Source organism: Spodoptera frugiperda, chromosome 2 (genome assembly GCF_023101765.2).
Source record: "Spodoptera frugiperda isolate SF20-4 chromosome 2, AGI-APGP_CSIRO_Sfru_2.0, whole genome shotgun sequence".
Taxonomy (NCBI): domain Eukaryota; kingdom Metazoa; phylum Arthropoda; class Insecta; order Lepidoptera; family Noctuidae; genus Spodoptera; species Spodoptera frugiperda.
In genome coordinates, this window is record NC_064213.1 from 6,406,934 (window position 1) to 6,427,353 (window position 20,420).

Here is a 20,420-nt window from a genome sequence, read left to right on the forward strand (position 1 = left end):
TATAGACTTAATGCGAATTACCTAGAGTTCAATGCCATTGTGCCATTACCCGTAGAAGCTTTTCATTCATTGTTTGTATTTCATTCAGTGTGGTAATGAGCTTTACGTAGTTTGTTAGTAAATTAGACGTAACAAGACGTTTGTATGTAAAATGTTTACATTAGGTACATATCTTTATATCGAAAGATTAGCCTCGTCAGTTATGTTACAAATCCTGTAAGTAGGCGAAAAAGACTAAAAATGAAGTAGTTTTTTAGAAGTTTTGTAAGTAATAAGTATTATCGATAAAAAAACCTAACCTAAGCCAATGGAAAAACTAAATTAATGAATACGAGTAACTTCTAAAAACACACAATTACTTACGCAAAACAATAAATTAAAACCACCTTTAAAAAACGTAACCTATTATGAAACGAAGTGTAACGAACTAAGTAAACGTTTAATGTTTAAACAACAATGACTAATGTGATTGACTCACCCAAGAATTGAACCCTTGAACTAAAACCATGAAATTCGCCAACACTTAACATGACGCAACCTCCTTGCACAACATGTGTATGGGAGCCTTTTTCCTTGATCTACGATAAGACATTTTTAGAAAACACACACACACATAACATATACCTACACATAGTCGTGTCTCAGAACTCTGTAGTGACTGTGACAGTCTGACGGCAGAGTAGAATGTAGGTGATACCAAAATTTGTTGGTGTAAAACCCGAGTAAGGAACTGCACATCACCAGAGACTGGGACGCAGTGCTCTCTGTACCCTTAGTATCAGTTAATAGTTAGTAAGATTATAGTCAATATGACACTCCCTCTCGCCTCGCCCAAGACTGGAGAAATCATTGAATGACTTTGCCCCCTTATAAAGGGGATGAAGATTATAGTTAATTCCTCTTATCTAAAGAATGTTCACAGTTTTCTGATTCCAAAGTGGAAGGCTGTGCGACGTCGCCGCGTCTGCGCACGCTGCTCGTGATAAAGAGTCCCTATGTAACTCGAAACTAGTAGAGCTTTTCTCCATACATTTACGTGAGTATACCATGATTTTTTAGTTAAAGTAGAAGGTAGACATGTCCATGCAGCATCCATTAAAAAAAAAGAACGAATGAAATATCGGAAAATCCCATTAGTATACCTACTTTACCGAACCCGGAAATCGAGCCTAAAACCTCTTGACTTGATCAACAACGTAATGACATCACTAGCAAATAAACAGCAAAACTGACCTCTATACCAACGAACTTAAGGTCTTTTTAAAGTTGACAGTTACCATGGACAAACCTTGGGGACAGGACAAGTTTTCCCATGAATTATGGTAATTATAAACGTTAGTTATAATAGCAAATGTGTCAAGGCAAACCTTTACTTTTTAAATACCTACATTATTTATATAAACCTATAATTTCAACTGGGGTAATAACTGGTAATTTGTATATTATTTAAGTCTAGTTTCAATTTGCTGGGACTTAGAAAATGAATGGTTATTTATTTGGCTACTTGCTAAACAAGTCTAATCGTATATAAATTACAAATATTACTATCTATTTCTTAATTATCTTTGAGAATAAAATTATATTCATTAATTTAAATAACTATTTTAGGTATCGTCACATTTTATTAAATAGTACATTATCAAAGGCGCCTTCGCAACTATAGCCTCCTTGAAGATCGGCTACAGATAAAGGACTTTAATTCTTAGTTTAAGCTTTTAACTAACTACTTCCACACGATTCCACTTGCTCTACGCAGTTCCTATTGATCGTAGCGCAGTGTTTTATAGCCTATAACCATTCTCGATAAAATGGACTAACCAGCACAAAAAAATCTATTCGGACCAGCAGTTCTGGAGATCAGCGTGTTCAAGCAAACAAACTCTTCAGCTTTATGTAATAAGTAACTATAGGATATAGGATTAAAGAAAAATTCTACTTCTTCACTCATTCTTTAATTCAAACTTCACGTGTATGGAGCAAGAATAGTGAGGAATACCATTTTCTACGTTAAAAACCCGGTCAGATTGATAGCTCGAACTAACTGGTAATGTCAACAAAAAACAATACAAAAGTAAACAAAAGCAAACTGACCTTTTATTAAAATAAATATTCCAAAAAACTGAATTATGATATTGCAAACCGTTTTAATAAATCTCATATAGTTTATACCTGATTGTGCGCATGAGTGGTTGAGTTGCAAAAACAGAGACAAGGTCGCCGCGGTCAGGTCGCGACCATCTCCTGAAGGTCGATGCAGATCTCTATGTCACCAGGAAAACTTAGTTATGTACGTAATAGGCAATAAAGATGAGTAAGGATAAATATGAGAGAAACTACATGGACCATTTGTAACTATAGGTAAACTGCTTCCTCATTCATCAAATACAAACTAGGTATGTCAAATTTTGTGTCGACCACCGTTTACGCCTAGGTCGTAGGACTAGTCATCCCTAATGAGAGCTAGAACAGAACTGAGTACACTAAAATGGCAATAAAATCAATAATTTTATTATAACTTTCGTGAGACATACTAAATTAATTATTATGTTATCGGCTTACTCACGTAACTATTTGACGAGGAACTCGACTAGTTTCAAGTCATGCTGAATAAGCCAATAACATAGTAATCAAAATCAATAAAGCATTGTCTATTGGCGCATATGTTTAACGTAAAAATACGATATGAACATAAAAGAGGAGGAAAATCAGTCCAATATATCAAATGAAAAAGAATTATAAAAAATCTAATAGATTGATTATAATTAGAGACCGGATAATATGCAACATAAAAATGAAAATGCATGCAAATATGCATGTGCCTAAAATATGCACGAAAACTGACAAATATGCAACATTAAATGAGTTTTTTTTTTGTTTTGTAAATATTTTTCCTTTAGATTTAAGTATTTTGTTAGTAAATACTTGTCATGTTTTACTTTATTAGTATGTATCTTTTTAATTTATTGTTATTTGATAAAATAAAAAAACTATTAAGTTTTATGTTTTTTTTATTAAAAAATCAGCATACATTTATAGTGCAAGTAACATGTAACATTATTTAATATTTTTGTAAACATTAACAATCATTGTTCCAAATGTTAAGTGGTAAGATGTCTTCGATCATTCAAAATAGTATCTAGGTCGAAAATGATCGCTCCACATTCTGAGGTAACTGGGCTTTACATTAGCCGTAGCAAAACTTCCGTCGGAATTAATTAGAAATTATGTATGCATCGTAACGGTATTGATGCTATTAGCCTTGACCTTATATGCAAAAGCATGGCAAAAAAGTCTCTAATAAAACCGAAATTCCCATATTTATAGTAGGTATTTATGATCAAGTAGCTCCCTATATAACATCGTCTGAGATAAACCAAAATTCCCATATTCATAATTATCAGTGAGCTAGTCATCTAACAGTTTTCCGCACTCAATGACCTAGTGAGGGGAAAATCCGATTTCAAACATACTCATGCTCCCTCAATGCCTTCAACTTCCGGAGGACGTTCAGCGGAAGTATTACAGCACTAGTGTGGCACAGAACATGTGAAGTTTTAAAATTCTCCGCAAAATAATGGTTTATTTTATTCTTTCTATAAAATATCTAGCTTCACTGATAGACAGACTGATGGACAATTCGATTTGACATTTCAAAAGTGCCTAGTTAAGGATTAATTGAAATAAATGCTTTAACTTTGATAGTAGACAGAGGCGTAGGTAGCGCCGTATCTCCTATCCGGCCTATCAGAAGCTGTTTAAAAGTTGGCAACAAGTTTAGGAAAATCACAATTCAAACAAACTTTTCACTGAGTAGAGTAAGATCTTAGACAAATAACACCAAAATACGTTAATCGTAACATAACTTAAAAAAAAAACATGCTAGACTTGTATATGACAGACGTTTTTCGAAGAACTTCCAATATTCAAATTAATAACACTTCCAGACCTGACAACCCTGAACACCATTAACACGTGTTACACAAAAATAATTCATTCCACTTACAAAATAAGGTCCAATCTTATTGTAACTTTCGTGAGACATACTAAATTAATTATTATGTTATCGGCTTACTCACGTAACGTTTTGACGAGGAACTCGACTAGTTTCAAGCCATGCTAGAGGCTCATATTCATGAGCAGCATTACGCAACACACGACGCGGCGATTGTCGCACTGCTACTGGCGATTCGAGCTACGCGCCCATCGCGCCCTCTGCCTGGAATCGCGCGTACTATCCGGCGCGCGCGACGATGTTGGCTCGTTAGACTCGCTCGCCGGCGGCTGCGCAGGTGTTGGGTTCGATTCTCGGGTCGACGCAAAAACGGTGTCACATACCGCGCTCACTGTGTCACACTCCAGACCCGCAACATTGTAGGCTGACGCAGATTGCAGACTTGGCTTCCAGGCAGGAGGTAATGCCCAGCCACCGTCTCTGTTGAAGTTGGGACGACGACTTATTTCGATAGCCTCACGTACTTTCCGCGGTACGAAGTATTTCTCCTCGCTAGTACGGAGACCTTGTCGAAACGGAGGAAGTGAGTCGTGCCCGCGCTACAAGCATGCTCCGCTACTGCCGATGTATGAGTGTCCCTGTTCTTCACACTGCGTATGTGTTCCTTGAGTCTGGTTGTGATGTTGCGGCGAGTTTCCCCGATGTAACTCGAGCCACAGTCGCACGGTATCATGTATACCCCGGGAACTGCCAGTGGATCCTTATCCTTAGGCGAGCGTAATAAGTTCCGTAATTGACCGGGTGGGCGGAAGATCGTCCTGATGCTGTATCTTCGGCGTAACAGGTGTCCGATGGTGTCGGTTACTCCTTTCACATAGGGTAAGAATGCTGGAGTCCGCTCCGCAACTGCCGGTCGTCTTTTACATGATGAACTCGCCAGTCGAGTACATTGGCGCCAGTTGTACCCATTTGTTTCCAGTACCTGTTTAAGGTGATCAAGTTCCGCGTCAATGTACTGGGGATCACACAGGTTCAGTGCCCGGTTGATTAAAGTACGGGGAACAGAGGCAAGGTGGGAGGGATGATGGTGTGAGTCGGCTCGTAGGTACCGGTCCGTGTGTGTCGGTTTACGGTAAACCGTGTGTGACAGGCGGCCGTCCGTTTCACGCCTCACGAGCACGTCTAAGAACGGTAACATTCCCTCTTTTTCCTCCTCAGCGTCAGCCTACAATGTTGCGGGTCTGGAGTGTGACACAGTGAGCGCGGTATGTGACACCGTTTTTGCGTCGACCCGAGAATCGAACCCAACACCTGCGCAGCCGCCGGCGAGCGAGTCTAACGAGCCAACATCGTCGCGCGCGCCGGATAGTACGCGCGATTCCAGGCAGAGGGCGCGATGGGCGCGTAGCTCGAATCGCCAGTAGCAGTGCGACAATCGCCGCGTCGTGTGTTGCGTAATGCTGCTCATGAATATGAGCCTCTAGCATGGCTTGAAACTAGTCGAGTTCCTCGTCAAAACGTTACGTGAGTAAGCCGATAACATAATAATTAAGGTCCAATCTATCTAATCAAAAGCTCCAAATTGTAAATCGAACAAAAATAAGTTTAACACATAACTAATATTTAAATATTTGCATGTCATTATGTTTGTGTACTTTGCCGCTAAGCACCGTAATTAGTAAAACAAAACAAGTCAGTTCCAGTTAAAACGGTCAGCCATTATTTTAAAAGGAAATTCTTGCGGTTAGCCGTTCATCACTGCATAAATCTTTAACTATTGGTATTTTTTCTTACATCTTAATATGTACCTATCTATATTATTGAAGTATTAGTAAAGATATTCAAATGGGAAAGACTAATCGATATAAACTTAGCATCAAGTCATAACCCATCGACCATCGACATGGACATAAGATTGAATCATCTTTTAGTCTGTGATTGATGAATTTTTAATAGTATTTTACCAACAACGGACTCACCTTGAGACTGTCCCATTAATAAGAATTTCATAATCAAAAAATATTTTTAATCTCATCCGTTCCAAAAACCGATATTCGTTACTCGAGTCGAAAAAATCGGTATACTAACATCCAACACTCATATTCATAGTTTATTAATTCATATGTTCGAATACTAATTCCGATTTTTTCAAGCTCCATTGTACGTTATATTACGCAAGACTATACATAATTAATTGCAATCAGTCGGAACATCGATTTTCGGAACTTTTTGCTGGCCATTAAAGATACCATCAGGTGGTGCAATTAAATAATTTCGCATTTGAATCATTAATCAAGAGAGCCGGTATGTAATTTGTTGTATACATTTTATTAATAACTTGGTACACTTGTGTATATGGTGTTCTTTCATAATAATTAAACATTATAGTAACTTAAGATTTTTTCACGATTTTGGCTAAGTTTTAATGATTTCTCTATCCACAATATTTTTACAGAGATTAACGTAAATCCTCTTTTAAGAGAGTGTTATTGATAATTACTTGATCTTATAGCAATGGGACATTATATACATATACCTTTACCAAGAGTTAATTATAAAATTAAATGACAAACGTTTAATTAGAGTTAAATACCAAGATGCCTGGCTAATTTATTAAACTGGCTACTATTAAAACTCGAAAAAGACTCAAAGATGCTTATACGAGGACAGTCATTTCAACCACGTTCACGCAAATCTAGCTTTTATATGTACACTTATAAGTACCTAATATCCATAAAGAAAACTCAAACAATATTAACAAAACAATTACATAATAATTTATAACTCCTTTATTCAATTTTAATCTGACATTTACAATAACAAACTGCGTTCCACAATCCCACAAAACTTTCGATCGACTCGCAAGGCAAACCGGAACCGTGGGCAAATTAATGAAATCTTGTCCTAGGGAACTGTAATATATTTTCTATACAATAACAAGCAATGCTAGGCTTCTGGTAGTAAATAATCAGCTGCCGGTAACTCCTAACATCGGCTGTGAAAGGAATGCACTCAAATAGGACGGTAGTACGCTTTAAGTACCGTACATCAGCTCAGATCGTGGCATTTTAAAATATAACAGTGGTATATTAAGAATTGTAAGTCGGTGGTTGTTGTTTCACTGTTAATTTACCTAATTGTTTCCCATGTGGTACACGATCTGTTTTAGAAAAGTACCTATTTAGATATGCATAAAACAAAATCTATTCTTTAGGACAAATGTATGCTGAAGTGGAATATATCTTAGCAAATATTTCATAGAAAAAGGTGAAATAACTGTAAAATGGATGTCAATGTTTTAATGACTTCTTCTACCTTAGGCGAGGCGAAAGGGAGTGTCAGACTCTTACTGACTATAAATCATCCCATTCCTACTCCTGCTTATCGAGCTGGAGCCCCGATAAACCCTCTAGGAAGTCCGTAGCTAAAAATTTGTAATAGCTTGACATACTATTCAAATAGTTACTTAAAACTGTAGTATTAAAAAAATTGCAGAATTAACGGAATCGGTTCAGCTTTTCTCGAGATTTGCGCTTAGCAACACATTCTCATTCATTTTTATATTATAGATGCCAATAAAACAAGAGGTTCATTCATTTTCCGGTAAAAGAAAGATATTTAGAAAGTTTTTTACACTACCTCGCATATTATGAATATAGAAATGGTCAACAAATACCATTGAAATCCTGTCGCTTATTTACTTAATAAATAACAGTAATTTGTTATGTACGTAAGAAGATTAGAAATAAAATATTTCTTGCCAAACATTCTATTGGCGTAAGTTCGCAATTTTATTTTGCTTTCGTTTTCTGTCGTCTTGTTTCATAACCTATTGTTTTAATATTTTGACAATTCGAAAAGACTTTGGGACTATTTATTTAGATTTTCGGTAACTTTCTTCTATCTTCTTAATTATAAAGCCTAAAGCACACTTCTGGTTTAATTTACCAATTTAAACATCGACATGTAAAAGTGTTTCTCTTTTAACTCATTTGCAGAAATTATTATCATTTATTATTTAATTAATTACCGAGTCGTATCACGAATTGTCGAGGTTTTTCTAACTATTTCGGACTATAACACACATCACATACATGACTAATAATACAGGCAAGTAGGCGTACAATCCCTGCCTACGCTTTCGTAGAAAAACAGGCGTGTTGACTTCCAGTAATATAATCAACATGTCCACGGAAATAAAACAAAGCTCTGTATAAATTAAAGTAAACAATTAATAGTTATTTATTCAGAACTAGTTTCCCACATGCGGCTTCATCATGGAAAATAACTCCTTAGAAGTGCTGAGGAATATCGCAATAAAACTTAACCTATTTTACTTCCCGGAGCTGCGGACTGCCTTGTGGGTTACCGGGGCTCCGGCTTGAAAAGCAGGAGTAGGAACAGGGTTTTTAGTCAGTAAGAGTTATTCTCCCTCTCGCCTCGTCCAAGGCAGGAGAAGCCATAGGATGTTACCCTGACCCCTCAAAAAAAAACACCTATTTTGCTTTCTGAAAAGTAATCTTTCAAATAATGATTTTATGATTGAAATCAGTTTAGTAGTTATTCTACCTATTCAGTGTAGCGATCAAATCTTTCCTCTTTATAATGAAATACTAGTGTAGATAAGTGGTAATTAAAATTCTAGCCGTAACTGCATCTAGTATCGCAACGACATGAATGAAAACATTCCTTGAATGTGAATGACATGAGTTTATTGTTGACTTTTGTAATGTCTTTTGTGTTTCGTATAATTTAAAATAACATATCTCCCACTGCGTCTTTAGTCAAGTGCTATTAAGACTGCTAACCAATGGGTTTCCGTCTGCCGACCAGAACCAGACCCGTGCGTACGCTTGTCCCGTTCCGCGTGCACCTCAAAAAGTCATCAGACCACCACAGATAGGACCCAGTAGGGCTGATGTTGATAATCTTAATAATATATAAATCAATCTTAATCGTCGGGAATGAAGCTCAGTTTTGGTAATAATGTTAGGAACATGGGACTCATAACTTACAAAAAATGACCATCTTCACATACACCTTAAAACGCAGGTGCTGTATGTATAATTGCAAAATAATCTCAACTAACACATACAAAACTGAGCTCTAGTGACTTAGTTTTCCATGCCATAAATGGCATGGCAACTTAATGCGTTTATAAGGACTTATTTCCTTTAAGCTCGGTTCATGTAAAGAAACATCTATGACTTGCTTTCTGAGAAAACGATTGCTTATCAACCACGGATGTGACTAACATATCATAAAGTATACAAGATTAGTATATTAGTCTTACAAACTTTTTGTACAAATGACACAACTCCATTGTGTTTGTGTTATGTCCAATCCGTAAAGGGATTATCGACACAATTTCGTGGTAATACGGATTATAATTGAGTTTGTTTTTAACGTAGATTCTTTAATTTGTATAACCAAATGGTGTGTCTAATTACAGGATACTTTAACAAGACTTTTTGTCCTAATAACTTCTGGAATTGACGCTGAGGCTTAACAGGTTTTGGCTGGATGTAAGTTTTTTGTATGGAGACACTACCTTCCTCTTTCGTCAGAACTTGCGACGGGATGTTTACCATGTTTATTTATATATGAGTGTATACTGATACGGACGTCGAAACTCAGTAAATATAACTAAACATGGTAAATATCCCGTCTCAAGTTCTAATTACAGTGTTAGTGACCAATGTCAGTTTAAAATCTTATGTAGAGTAGGTAGTCTACATAAGTTTCAATAAGGAAGAAAGGTCCCTCCTGAACACTAGAAGTGATACAACAGTCTATGTTACACCCTACATCAGATTATTCTATACGGAACTATCAACATTATATCGTAGAAATTATGAATTAAAATTGCCTAATGAAAATCTTTTCGTAAAACCAAATTACCTAGGCAATTTCAAATTAATCGTCTGATAACATGAAAGTGGATATGTGTGTACCTATTATGTATAGCGGTTTAAACTAATTAAGCATACAAGAACAACTATTTATAGACATGTAAACATGACGCATGTTTGTGTTATCTAAAATCTACGTGAACAAAAGTTGACCTCTATCTCATTTGTTGTTTTAGCATTTCATTTTATTAATAACTACCTCATTAATTGAGTGGTTGGTTAGTTAGGTGTTTTAGAATTATTTCCATATTGCGTATAATATTGTTGGTCGTATATTTTTATGATAACTATCGTGAAACATACTCCAATCCAGTTATGTCATCTCCTCTTTGTATTTGTTTCATGGTTCACGCCCCTAGTACGTGTATTTATGAAAAAAGGTGTTACGTTTATTAACTGACTCTTAAAAAATATTGACATTCATTAATGCAGGTCAAAAACCTTATCAATTTAAGTAATTTATGCATTCACTTTATTTACATTAAAGTGCAACATTTGTCTCTCAAAATAAAAAATATAAATAAAATAAAAACTTAATTACCAAAGTGATCTCGATCCGCTCTTGACTTTACACCGAATGTCAAAGATCAACGTTCGGAAATAAGCATTATTTTATTATCTGTGGAACAGTGATCGACAGAGATGCGCCTACGCACGTCTTACAAACAAACCGCTGCTATTATACTTCAATCTAATATAATAACGCCTCCGTGAGTGTTTTGTCTCCTTTTTTTTGTTAGTAAGTATATATGACTAATAATTATGTCGGGCCCATAAAAATAATAGTTCGTATAATAATAATAATGGCGTGTGTCTGTGATTATGTTATTGTAATGGCTCATTTATATACTGTAATGTATGTATACTAGATGTGTGTGTTACGAAAACTTATATTTTCGTGAATATCGTATTTATATGTGACCTTAGTAAGTTGATGCTTTGGCATTTTATACATGTATCGTTAGATTTAAACTGTGTGGTACAAATGCTTATGGTTATGATCTACTCGACCTCTGATTTTAGTAATTGCTGTATTTAGATTGTCCAATTCTATGTTGTAGTTTCAGTTGTTAAAATGAGCAATGCATCTTAAGCCCCTTAGACTGCTTTTTAAGCGTGGCGTGGGGATAATGGCAAGCCATCATATGAGGAAGGGCTTTATACCAGCTTTGGACTCTTAGGATGTTGATGAAGACATATCTGTTAAAATAGTTTACAAAGTATAAACATTTTCTTAGTTATATGTATAATACCTATCGTGAGACATACCAAATAAACTGAATAATTACGGTTAAATCAAGTAAATATCTGAAGAAAAAGGTCTACTAGTTTTGAGTCACAGAGGGACTCTCTAACATGAGTAGCGTGCGCCGACGTCGCGCAGCCTACTGAAAAGGTCCAGATATTTACGTGAGTTCATAAACCGTGACTTTTTAATTTATTTAATACTTATGGACCTTTTTCTCATAAATGGCAACAAGCTACATAAACAAAAACTAGTAGCTTCAGTAACTAAGTAACATCGCTACGTCACTAAAACTTGACTGACAAACAAACAAACAAACATCTTCACGTCACACTTGAACAGAAATAGTCGTCAACTGCATTCGGACAAATTATGCACAGAAACAATGGCCGACACGGATAACGCAACAGTTACAGCTGATCGGCTCTCTGTTTCCTGCGTACGCGCGTGCTTTAAAAAAAGTGTCGATAGTCGATACTTTAGGAGCAATTATCGATGTTATTATGATTTTTTACGGTATCACACTATGTCTATCAAATGGTTTGAAATAATTATGGACGTCTATGTATTTAAATATCTTATATCCGTTTATAGAAAATCGTTTTTCTTCAACACACCTTCAACAAATGTAATTAATTATTTATAGAAACACTTTTGTTCGATACATGGTTTATAAAAAAATATTTATAGAAGTTCTGTTAAGAATGTTCTTAGCGGACTAGCGATAGCACTTTTCAATCTTTTAGATTCGCCATATTATCTACACTAATATAAAAACCTGAAGAGTTTGTTTGTGTGTTTAAACACCCTTACATTTGAAACTACTGGTTCGATTCGAAAAAAATGTTTGTGTTGGATAGTCCATTTATCGAGGAAGGCTATAAAACATCACGCTATGACTAATAAGAGCTCGATAGAGCTGGTGGAACCGCGCGGGAGTAGCTAGTTTCATTTATTTTCATTCCAGCCACATGTTCATAAAAACTATCGAATATACCTAATCCTAAACCAAATATAACGACAACATCCTCATTAAAACCACTTCTAACTAACAAGTGCAGTATCGATACTTTTGACAAGCACCTTAGTTGCAGCTGTCCGATCAGTTTGGTGTTTCCTGCGCCCGCGCCGGGTCGCGGCTTCCGTCGCACGCACTGACGAAAGCATTAGCTTTAATTGACTTTATAATTAAAGAGTATATGGACCTAAGTAAAGGAATGTGGCATTGAACTGTTATACGGAAATGTTATCTTATTTGTAGGTTTTATTTATGAGCTATTGATGCCTAGGTCATGGTGGTCCACAGGTTTAAGACATCTGCTTCTCATGGATATGAGTGCGGCTTCGAAACCTACCAACAGCAAGTACCAAATTGACATTTTCCGTTGTGTCGTGTTCCAATTACCCTTTCTAAGATTATATAGACATCACTGACCAACGATTAAAGAAAATATCGTTAGGAAACCTAGGCTTATAATTTTAATTATAAATTTATAATTTGATATTGCCATTGAGAAAGCCCGCATTGAGCAAACGTGGCGATTGATGCTCAAACCTTCTCCATGTGTGTACTAGACTAAAGCATTCGATAACTGTCTTAATCTTATAGGAATAGCTATCTATTCAAAATTCTGTATCTCATCATCATAATCATACTTGTAAAGGTCTACTGCTGTAAATGTGCAAACAATAAAGGACTTTACTAATATTTTAATTAAACTCAATTAAGCATACAGCATGCAAATAAGTTAAGATAAACAACTTCTTTATAAGGTAATGCACTAGCAATATCTATAATGAATAGAATAATGCATCCTTATTAAGCAAAATATACTCGTAAAGTATGTTTAATCATTAGATGCTCTCAAGATTATGTATGTTCCGTGATTCCGTCAACATGGTCATTGCTATCGCATGACATCTATACCTATAAATAAAAATGACGATTACTTAGATCGGTTGTAAATTTTTAACTACGCATATTTAATGTTCTAGTGAATTTTGATTTGCTTAAAGATTATTATGGTGATCGCAAATAGACTCCTACACATGGGCTCAGCAAGAGCTGTGGTCTGAGTAGCGGGTTACTGCGTTTCTGGCTCGAAAAGCAAGAGTAGGGACGATGTGGTTTTTAGTCAGTGAGAGTCTGATACTCACACTCACCTCGTCCAAGGCGAGAGAAGTGTTATTAAATGATTTTGCCCACTCAAAAAAAAAAACACCTACACATATGTACCTATGTCTCAAAATGTCAGTTTGTTTTTTATTATTATTTTTGTTGCACCTTTTTAAGCCTTCTATTAACAGGAAAATAGTTAACATATAAAGTTTGAGACTCCTTTTTAAATACAATATCGTGGGTGAAATGAATACAAACGGATATTGCAATATCAATAAATCAAAAGATTATTTGCGTAACTGACAAGGAACACTCCTTAAAATCAAACAAATACATTTCATTAAACTATGACATAATTCCCAAAATAAAACATTACGATATTTAACACATAATAAAGTATTTAACGAAGTAATCAATGACTCAATCTTAAAAGAACGTTAAATAATATTTTAATAATCAAATGTCTGATTAATTCTCAGTATGTAATTCTACTTAACGCTTCAGGAAACATTCATTATCATAATCATGTGTACAATATGAAGGCATTATGGTAATGTTTTCTAACCTGCCACCTACAACGACAGCTACCTACGTCATAGTACATTATGTTACACATACAACAAAATCATTATGTCACTCCCTGTATGAGCAACTAAACGAAAATGGAGTCGGAAAATTGTAGGTGAAAATACGTCAATACTCCTTACATATAACACCTATTGTTTAATTGTATGTATTGTTAATACAAGTAAGATTAACTAGTCATACTGTACAACAAAAGTAGCAATTATGTAGTTATTTAACGTAATTATAACACTTAACATAACATGTAATTGATAGCATCTTTGCGCCGTAAAAAAAAACGTGTACTCATAACACCGAACAACGTAATATAGCATGTATAATTAAACAGTTACAAACCTTTTTACAATGAAAAAAATACTACACGTAAACTTCACAATTAACACTACAAAACAGCGGCACGGTTTTTGAAAACTTTCAGTCACTACACTGAAAACAAATGGAAATTATTCACTGATTAGTTAAAATGAGTTACACAAACAATTTTAATGGTGGCACTAACATTCCGTCACGTACGGGTTATTGTTTCACGTTTAACAAGGACTTTTCATTCAGAAAAATATGTAAAACGTATCGGTGGAAATCGATGGTGTTGATCGATCGCACACGCGGTCGCGAGCGAGAGGGAGACACTACACTATGACACCGGCAGTATCGCGCCTCGTGTACTGCGCAAGAGTGGGGGCCGCGAGGACCAACATGGAAAACTGCGTGGACGCAGCCTTAACAGTGACGGATTAAGGTAAACTGAGTCTCATGCGGTACCGCGCCAGTTACAACTACGAGACCGGAAAATTTTATTAAATATATTTGTACATTACCGTTTGCACAGCAATGTCTAAAGTAAAATACAGGTGCGTATTGTTCCAAAGCTAAAGACTAACTGAACAAATATTCCATCATCAGTACAGTGTTATTAAATATACTATTTAGTATCATAATAGACAACAATCACGTATATAGATGGAAAACAAAATTAATTTTGTAATAATGACTCTGGTTTTATTTCAACCACAAACTAAATGTAATACTTTTATTAAACCTGACATTGCTTATTCTAATGATAAATGGGTGTACTATAGGGTGTTTCATCCCCTTTCGCGAAAGGATCAGAAACTATGAATTAATGAATTCACGGGTTTATAAACTTTTGTTAGCCATGTAATCCGGCCCTGGTTTACAACTTTAATATCTTATTTAAATTAACGGACGGCGGCGTCTCGCATTAGTATTGCTATAGGGAACAATCTGGTCATTCTACATTAGAAACAGGTTTCTTTGATAAACACCTTTAATGGAGTTTTTGCTTCTTTAATGATCGGATAAACCGCGTCAATTCCATAAAATCGATGGTCTGCCTTGTCATTTTATTATTATTATTTATATCTACAAACCTACTGCCTGCCTCGTTGGCCGAGTGGTTGCAAGTGCGACTCGGCGGGCAAGGGGTCTCGGGTTCGATTCCCGGGTCAGCCGAAGTATTACTGGACTCTTTCGGTTTTTCGAAAATTTCTCAGTGGTAGCACGGAGTCTGGAATTGTGCCCGGTATATGGTAATAGGCTCACCCCCTATTACATGTACGTGTTACGTGGGTGTACATTGGCATTATGTGTGCCATAATGCGCACCTCTGCCTACCCCTTCGGGGATTAAAGGCGTGACGTTATAAAAAAAAATCTACAAACCTATTAGATATATTTTAGTAACAAATACATGAAGATAGAGTCATATGAAGATTTTTTTCCTCATTGTAATTACGTCACTTTTTTAACAAAACATTATCTACCAGAAATCTGCGTATGATATAACAAATACAGCTTAAGACCCACACATAGTCGTATGACAATTTTGTCGCTAGCAAAAAACCTAATTGGTTCAGTACCGACCGCCCTCGACTGACTCAACAAAAATGTGGTCTCGCCTTGCAGTGTAATCGGAAAAAAATGACAAGTCTTACCTTACAATGATACTTTAAACGTTCAGTCTTAAGAACATTATATTACACTTTATTTGTAATCGTAAATACAGTCGGATGGTAATCATTTCACATCGTATTTACACGCGTGGAACGTGGAAACTGGATAGAGTTTTAGAAAAACGTTGATATATTTAAAAAACTATATGTGAACTACATACCATAGATAATTATCTACTAGTAGAAGATATTATCATTCTTCATTCGAAATTGCGGATACACCTAAGAAGCAGTTATATTTGTATATATTTTTTTAAATCGATGAATTTTGTAATATCTACCTAACCTTGGAATTTTAAGGTAAATCGTATTCGTAAATAATTCTTAAATAACTCCATAATCATTTCGATAATTATCAATCATGATAATATTACTGAAATGATAAACATTTACATTCAAATGTAAAATAAGCTACGGTAAGGAGTACCGTGACTTGGCGGAGGCGGCTGCTAATTAGAACTTTAAACATCACTAATACGGATGTTTATTGTATTAATCTTTATATTAACATGTATTTTGTATTTGTAAAAAAGGTACCTTCTCAATTATTTATAGCTTTTTCTCAATTTTATTTACGTATGTATGTTTAAACATTGGTAGTACATTCTCATTTCTCCCGCGTTTACAACACACTTAAGCTAGACTCTTTTCTTTTTATTAAACCACTAGGATTAGCCCCACACTAGGATTTTCTCCTGTGTCAAGAGTGCGTTAACAAACATACAAGTTCACATACACATTTTAACCGAGCATCTGGTGCTTGGTTAAATGTAATTGTTTCGAAAAGCCGTTTTAAATTTTAATTTTTGTCATCGAAAAGTTAAAACGTTATATCTATTATAAAATAATTCAAAGCAATAAGTGTACATTGTTAAAAAATACCTGCAAAAATCTCATGAGCAAATATATCATAAACCATTTTATCACAACCATCTATTAAACTCTCAACAACATTCCTGAACGTTAAAGCACAATTTAACCAGAAACAACCAATTTGAAAGTTAAGTAGCAAAAGTGAATTCCTAACGCGCTACCAGCAACAACATTATTAAGCGCCAAGCTGCCATTAGCCACTATTATTCATAATAGCACCAAACACTGTCAAACGATACTTTACTAAATTCACTAATATTAAACTTACTAGCTTCTGCCCATAACTTCGTCCGTGTAAAATAGTGACTAAGGTTTAGATCAATTTGTTTTGTTTCTAATTAGTCAGCAACGTTAAACTGAATTTCAATTTCAAAAACACACCTTTGCCCCACCTTACGATTTTTCCCTGTGTCGTGGTTGCGTTTACAAACATACAAGTTCACATACCCATCACACACAGAACCGAAATAACAATTTGTGGATCACACAAAGTCCACACGGAAATTGAACCTGCTACACGTTGACCAGTACCTGGTTGAGCCGCCACACCAACTGTGCAATCAACTCTACTTATTGTTGCCCAAAGTTATAAGCATAAGAAGTTTCATTTAAACCTGTCCGTTAGTTCCAGAGATTTGTGAATGCAAACAGACAAAATAAACTTTTTTTTAAAATTAATCTCTGTTACTGCATCCTATTACATTTCATTTTTCACAAACATTTTTTACGATTCTATTACTTGTACAGATAACACCAAACATTGTCAGAAGCTATCTTACTAGATTCGCAAATATTAACTTATAATAATAATAGAGTAGGAAACTTGCAAAAGAGGTAATATTTAAGACAGTCTAGTGTCTAGTGGGAGGGACGGCTGCCCACCGCGCTTGTTTATCACCGCGGCCCCAGATGCATGCCAATGAGGCGTGGGCGCACTTCTGCATAAACATTACCAACTATGTCATAATCCAAGTCGCCAACACCGTACGTAAGGTAAGGGCTCGTACAATCGACGCGACTTCTAAATATAGCCGTATACTCTGCTTTGTTACGATTATGTTTTATCTCCAATTGCGTGTCTAAAGGTTTTGTTTCATCTCGTTTTCATACAATGTCATTTGAAATTTGCATTTATTTATAAGCATTTCTTTATTTTCTTTTGTCTAGCTTTTGTATGTTGGTCCACTATCACCTCAACCATTCAACTGTTCTTTACAGAATCGTATGGTAAAATTCTTATGAACGATTTGTTCCCAATCTTGCCAATCCCCGATTCCCTAACAACCCATAAATTCCTAACCCCCAAAAGGCCGGCGACGCACCTGTAACAGCGGGGTGATTGCTTACCTTTAGGTGATCCGTCTGCTCGTTTACCGGCTTATACCATAAAAATTGTAGTTCTTCTCCTTTCAGCGAACTGTGAATCCAATACTCTAGATTAGATACGTGCAAGGATATCGTTCCTAAACATACGACTTACTTAATATAAGTATAAATAAAATACCATCTGCACAATTTTGTATGCAAAGGCTAGAAGAGATTCCACTTCCTTTACACTTAGTTATGCGAGGAATGTAATGGAGTAACATTGATGATAATGTTATGAAGTCGTCTCGAATATTAAAGTAGGTGTTTGCTAAATTGGCGTCTAGCGTCCGCCCACGCGGGGATATAAAATTACAATTTATACAGATAGAATTCTGTACCTAAATTTATTCAATTATATTGTATGTTTATAGGAATCTTCCGGGGTCAGATCATTTCGTAGAACAATCAAATCTTGGTACCGTTGTATTGTATGCGTAAATCTGGGGGCACGGCAGTGCACCTGCCAAGTCGAGCAAAAAAGCGGCACGGCCGTACCATCTTTTTCTCGAAGCCATTCAGGCCAATTTCGACCGTCTATAACTTCGTTGTGGATAAAACAAGAAGCCTGAATTTTTAGATAAAATAGATTGACTTGGCCATCGCATGAAAACACAAATATACCTACTTTTGTTGACATTTCTCGTTGAGTTGTTTAGTCTATTTCATGATTACTAATTACGATGGTCTATTGCATGATTACGTGCAATGGTAGATCCATTTCATATAAAACGAAAAATAAATGTAATATTGATATGACAACAATTTACATAATAACTTAAGACAGAAGGTCCCTTAAATAGGGATTAAATAAAATAACCGACTTGGTATTACATGGATCTCACTTGAACTTTTTACGGTAGGAAAACTGAGGTTCGAGACTTGGGGTCTTTTTTACAGGATGTTTTTGATGGTATTCTATTTTACAGCCCATCTGCTATCTACAGTTACTAAGAAGTATTTATTCAAAAACGTGTTTGTGGTTTTACATTTGTTATATCTTCAATTTCACTTTAATGGCATTTGAAAATATCTTTCTAAAAACACATTGTTATTGTAATCCTCGGGACAAAGACTAAAAGGAATATTAATACACTTTTTAATACTGACAGTTCTATGCTCTATTACATGTGCAGTATACCCATGTGTTTGAAATTAATGATTTTTTGTTGAATAAAAATATTATGTACCATCAAAACTATGTTTCAAACCCTCTTTCCTACGTCTTCCCTCTTCACGTCCTGACTCATCTCTCTTCAGCAAATGGTATGATACTTGTAAAATAAAACAAATAAATAAAAGGAACTTTAAGATAAAACACACGTCACACAACACACCATCCTCTTTCTTAGAAAAACCAACACTAATATTACGCCATTAAGTTCTACCATTCACAAAAAGATTATTTAAATTCAAATAACGCCACCACACATTAAATCACCTTCAAAAACAATCAGTAGGCACCTAAGTGAGTGCGGTCATTTTCTCTGGTCCTTTTACGGGCCCTACAAATGGACACGCAAATCTTGATGGACTGTGTCTAAACGATAAGCTTGAGAAAACATTTCATTTGCAATTCCGAGAGAGATGGGATTTATTCTGTATTTTCCTTGCAGATTATGACAATCTGCCGACAAATGTTAGTTATGTTGGATGTTTTGTTTTGTTACCTTATAAGAGGAAATGTATCTTTGTCTGTGGATGTATTAACGTTTTATTTATTTAGAATGTCTAAAAATATATATAAAGAATTGAGGGATTTTCAATTGAAGACAAAACTGGATCGGAACTGACTAAAGAGTTGTTTAGCACAGATTTCAGATTTCATTTTATAAATAAACAATTAATATTTAATAACGTAACGTCAAAAAACTAGAACTTTGGTCTTTTTTTAAATTATGAAATAGTGATCAAAGTTTTTTATGGTATAAGCCGTTAAACGACCATACGGATCGCTTAAAGGTAAGCAATAGTCGCCGCTCATAGACACCCGAAACACCAGAGGCGTTAAAAGTGCGTTGGAATCAGAGATTGGGAAGGGGTGTAATTGGGCCCCCGGTAACCTCACAAACACAACGTAAGCGTTATTTCACGTCGGTTTTCTGTGAGACCGTGATATCACTCCGGTCGTCGTGCAAAAACGATTTTTGGGACCTTTGACCCGATTTTTGGGACCTTTATTATGGCTCTCCCACATCTCAAAATTGAGTAAGTACACTGTTTCAGAAACCTAAACTAATTCAGGTACCCACCCGAATCGCAAATATTTTCCAGGATGAATGGACCATTAAAATTCTATCATTCGACCTTCTGCTCTGACGTACACAACAAATATATTCCAATGGGAACATTATAATAATCCTTAACGTATGAATGCTCAATAAACACGCGTCAGA

At 35.6% G+C, this 20,420-nt stretch overlaps 1 protein-coding gene across 2 annotated transcripts in view; it reads right to left on the reverse strand.

Moving 5' to 3' along the window:
* Window positions 1–14,490, reverse strand: part of LOC118268842 (serine/arginine repetitive matrix protein 1) — a 140,919-nt gene extending 126,429 nt beyond the window's left edge. Inside the window, exons 1-2 of one of the 2 annotated variants that reach the window (XM_050701249.1) lie at window positions 14,314–14,490; window positions 14,151–14,240 (exon numbers count right to left, since the gene is read on the reverse strand). The gene's annotated coding sequence lies outside the window, so the exon portion shown is untranslated. Of the gene's footprint in view, window positions 1–14,150 lie in introns of both variants that reach the window. The other variant, XM_035583586.2, reaches the window with a different exon arrangement.
* Between the last annotated feature and the right edge of the window lie 5,930 nt (window positions 14,491–20,420).